Consider the following 5,000-nt stretch of genomic DNA (forward strand, 5'->3'; position numbering starts at 1 on the left):
TAGCCAAATCAAAAAAGATCCCCTCCCGCTCCTGATCCCCAAACCCCGTCCCAGCATAACTGCATCAAAGGATAGAATCCCCAGTACCTGGAAAAAAGAGCCTAAATCTCCCCAAACCCTCCTGGCAAAAGAGCACTCCCAAAAAGTGTGACGAAGCGTCTCCTCGCCTTCACACCCCTCCCTTGGGCATACCTTGACCTTTGACAGGCCGTGTCTGTAAAGGACCTCCCTAACTGGCAGACGCCTATGTACACACAACCAATTTAGATCCTTTAACCTGTTAGAGAGACCCTTCTGCTGAATCGCCTGCCACACAACCGGCCCCACCCCATAGATACCGACAGGACCTCGCTTAGCCACCAAGGTCCTGTATAAAGCCCTGTGGTCCATGCAGAGCAGACCCTCCTGGCACTCAGTGTGCCTTCTGCTCCACTTCACTGCATGTTGGAAATGAGCTGGGAGGGTTTCCGCCTTAGGTCGGGAATTGTCCCAGGCTACCAACCTTCGCAGAGGGAAAGATAGCCAAAACAAACCAAAAGCCTTGAAGCCATGGTTGCAAGGGTTAACCAAATTTTTACATATCGAAGAAAAGAAAATAATGTCCAACTTAAGAGGGAGGTCAGGAACTCCCCTTCCTCCCTCCTCCACTGATTGCACCATCCAGTCCCTTTTTACATACTCATAGCCTCCCCAAACAAAAGAAAAGACGGTTCGCACTAAATCCTTTCTGTAACGAGGAGGCAAAGGAAAAACATAGGCCAAATAAACCAAAGACGGAAGAATGTCTGCTTTAATGACCAGAACCCGTCCACTCATAGAGAGCCTACGAGCTTTCCACAGGCCCACCCTGGTGCGCACTTTCGCAATCCTCTTTCCCCAGTTGATGCCCTCGCTACCTGTCACTTCAAAATCCACTCCCAGGATCCTCATAGGCCCCGAGCAGAGCGGGAGGCCACTAAGGCCTTCCTCTCTCCCAGCCCACGGTCCAAAAAACTTAACTGAGGATTTCCCCAGGTTGACCCTAGCCCCAGATGCCTGTCCGAACTCCCCCAGGACCTCCACCGCCCTGGCGACACTCCCCTCGGATGTCAGAAACAGAGTCATGTCGTCCGCATACTGGGAGATCTTGACCTCTGAAAAACCCCCGCCAGGGGGCCGGAGGCCCATAATACGTGCGTCTGCCCGGAAAGCTGCTGCTAGAGGCTCCATATACAACACAAAGAGAAGTGGAGACAAAGGGCAGCCTTGACGAACCCCAGTCTGCTGGGGAACCACCTCTCCTACATGCCCATTTACTAAAACCCTACTTCCCACTGCAGTATATAGAATCCCCACCCACCTCAAGAACCCAGCCCCAAAACCCATCCTTTCCAAAACTGAAAAAAGAAACCCATGGTGCACCTTATCGAAAGCTTTTTCCATGTCTAAACTCACCAACATGAGGTGCACCCCTCTGTCCTGGGCCCAAGCAATACAATCTCTCACCAAACTCAGGTTCCAATGTATGGACCTCCCCTCCACCCCACAGGTCTGGTCCTCATGTATGACATGGGGCAGAACCTTCCTTAGGCGGCCCGCTAGTACACGGGCTACCACCTTATAATCTACACACAATAGCGTAATGGGCCTGTAATTCCCCAGGTTATCCCTTTCCCCTTTCTTGAAAAGCAGCGTCAAAACCCCCTCCCTCATTGAAGACCCCATGAGCCCTGAATCATACACCGCTTTAATTACTGAAAGAAAATCTCTGCCCAAAATCTCCCAAAAAGTAACATAAAACTCCCGAGGAATCCCATCGTAACCTGGCACCTTGTTGCTTGGTAAGCCCCGCAAAGCAGCCTCAACCTCCGCAAGCTCGAAAGGGCGGTCGAGATCAGACGCTGCCTCCGGGGGAACCATTTTCCTCAAAAACCCCAAAAAAACACGCTCTTTCGAACCATCTATGTCCTTCTCTCTGAAGGATTCTTGGTAGAAAGAGGACGCTGCTTCCACCATCCCCTTTGGGTCAGAAACCACCCCCCCCCCTTCTGTTCTCAGCTGAGCAATCACTGCTTTGGCACGTGCGGCTTTAATCTGTTTAAAAAAATATGAGCTACTAGCTTCACCAAACTCGAACTTGTCTCTTTGACACCTAAAGAGAAAGTCCCTGGCCTTCCCCTGAAAATACAGCCCCAACTTACTTTTTAAAACCTCCATCCTCTCTACATCCCTCCCCTCACCCTTATTCTCAGCTGACACCAAGACAGTCAGCTCTCTCTGAAGCCGCTGAAAAACCTCCCTATCTGCTCGGGCCTTAGCAACACAGTGCGAAATGGCCAGGGTGCGCACATTGCGCTTTACGCACTCCCACCATTCAACTATGGAACCAAAAAAAGGCTTGAGGTCCCCCCATATTTCATAATGGGAAATAAAAGCCTCCCTAAAGGAAAGATCCTCCAAAATTTTAGAGTTTAGTTTCCAAAAACCTCTGCCAAAAATTGGCACGTCTACCGAGAAAACTACCTTGACTTGGCAATGGTCCGAAAACCAGACCGGAGACACAGTGACTTGTGATATTGGCACAGATACAGGTAAAAAAATAAAATCTATACGACTACGGGAACCCCTTGAGTTTGCCCATGTCATACCCTCCCCATTGGGGTCACAGACTCTGAACGAGTCCCTAAAAGAAAAATCTTTAACCACAGAAACCAAATAGGGTAGGCTAAAATCCCCAGTGCCTTCGAAAGAGACATTGAAATCCCCACCCAAAACCACAGTTCGGTTCGTAACACAAACATCTGGTAGAGCCAGAAAAAGATCTTTTCTACCTCGAGGTTCAGCAGGTGCATAAATGTTAATAAAACGAAACTTCGCCCCCCTCCAGTCTGCATCAACAACTAAAACCCTCCCCTCTATGACAGAAAAAGAACCCACCACACAAAAATCCCTATCCCCAAACAAAATCCCCACCCCAGAGGAGTGAACCCCCCCTATCCCCCATCTGGACTCTCCCTTCGCCCACCCCCTTGAAAACACAGAAATATCCCCCATGTCCCTTAAATGAACCTCTTGTAAAAAACAAACCTGAAAGGAGATACAGGAAAGGTACTGAAAAACCCCTCCTCTCTTCCCCATATCCCTTAAACCCCTTACATTTACTGTCACTACTGTAAAGAAGGTCATAAAAAAGAAGAAATAACTAAACGAGATCACCCATACATACAGTCTGTCAGGTAGGAGCCTCCCCCATCCCAAAGTCACTCACCCCTTCCAGGTATTTGTCACTGTTCGGCGTGCCTGGCGCCACGAAAGAGCGTTCAGGGCTGGAAAAGTCCACACAGGTTGATACCTGTCCACTGACCTGCGATGCTTCCCCAGGACTGGAAGAGTGGTCTCCCCCGGACAGTACCTGTGCACAGTCCAAAGAAGCCTCCTCAGGATTGGTGTCCATCTCCGAGGTGCCTGTCCCAGGAAGCGCAGGAACCAAACAGGGCCCATGGACCTGCTCCCCAGACCCCCCCACCGAGGCTTCAGAGGCCGCCGACGCAGAAACCTTCAACACAACTGGATCCTGGGTCTTAGCCCCCACATCTGACCCTTCATCCCCAGTATCAGGGTTTAGCACTGTAAACCGGTTGGAGGTGGGCACCTCTGGCCTCCTATGCTTTTCCACCATCACCCTTTCAGTTACCCTCCTCTTCTTCTTTCTTTTCCCTTTGTACATCTTCCCTGACTCTCCATTATCTGAAGATGCCGATCCAGTTGACCCGCCTGCCGAAGACGACCTCATCTTCCGCGTAGGGGTTCGGGAAGCCGAATCTTCTGACATCTCACTCAGCAGAGTATCTTCCCAAGCTCCCGTCAGCAGCTCCATCTCCTCCTCAGTCCCCGTCGGACGGACCTCCTTTACTGCACTTTCCCCTGGGGCTTTTGCCATCCCCGCTGCCGCCGCTCTAATTTCCTCAAGAACCACCTCTATTGGCCGGAGGGGAGAGCTCGCAGCACCTTCCTCGTTGCCCTGGCCGGCTGCCTCCGCATAGGTCCGTTGTCTATTTGGACAGTCTTTGTACAAATGGCCCTCCTTCCCACAGCCATTGCACACTCGAGCCTCCCTGCAGTTGGCTGCCCCGTGACCTGGTTTCCCACAGTTTCTGCACTTCAGCAGATTGCATCCCGCGGCCAAATGACCGAAACTACGGCAGTGTCTACAAAAACTTGGTTGGCCTGAATAAAACAGGTACCCCCGGTCCGCTCCAATGGAGAAATAGGCTGGTGGGTGAACCAACTTATCAGCTCCTTCCGGATCTCTGTTCAGTGCGACACGGAACTGTCTCCTCCCTGACCAGATTCCATACCCGTCCCGTAAATACCGCACCCCGGGACTCACTTTACCAAACCGGCCTAGAAAAGCCCCAATGCTGTCATCCCCCACATAGGGGTTGTAAATGTGCACGGTGATGACCTTTAAATCCAATCGGCACAAGGGGAGAACCTGAAAGTTTGAGAAAGGCTCACTGGCTGCCTTCTCTTTGCAAGTGTCCAAACACCGCCTGTACAAGGCCTCGCTGTTTAGAGACAGGTCGTAGCCCTCCGCCGCCATATTCCGCTGCAAGCAGTAAACGTGCCCTGGGTCCACCTTTAACCCTTCAATGATCATCGTCCTGATGAACCATTCTCTATTTCCAATTTGCTGGCCCTTATTCTTCCAAACGAACTGCAATGTATTGCGCAGTCCAGCCCCTCTGGCTGACTGTTGATCCTGCCCTCCGGCCATCGGCTTTTAACTCAGCGAGCTGTGGGGCACCTCAGTACCAAGCTTGATCTGAGCCAAAAGGCCGAGAAGCGATAACCCACAAATGGAACCCTGCACCCGCCGGGCACCCGGGGGTCTCGGCAGACTTTGGCGGTTGGTTGGTTTGGCAAAAGGTGGCGGCTCCTCCTCCCCCCCCCACCCACCCACCCACCCACCCAACCTTTCCCTGGCGACAGACAGGCGGGTGTTTTTTATTTTATTTTTT

This window comes from Salvelinus namaycush, chromosome 31 (assembly GCF_016432855.1).
Source record: "Salvelinus namaycush isolate Seneca chromosome 31, SaNama_1.0, whole genome shotgun sequence".
Lineage (NCBI taxonomy): Eukaryota > Metazoa > Chordata > Actinopteri > Salmoniformes > Salmonidae > Salvelinus > Salvelinus namaycush.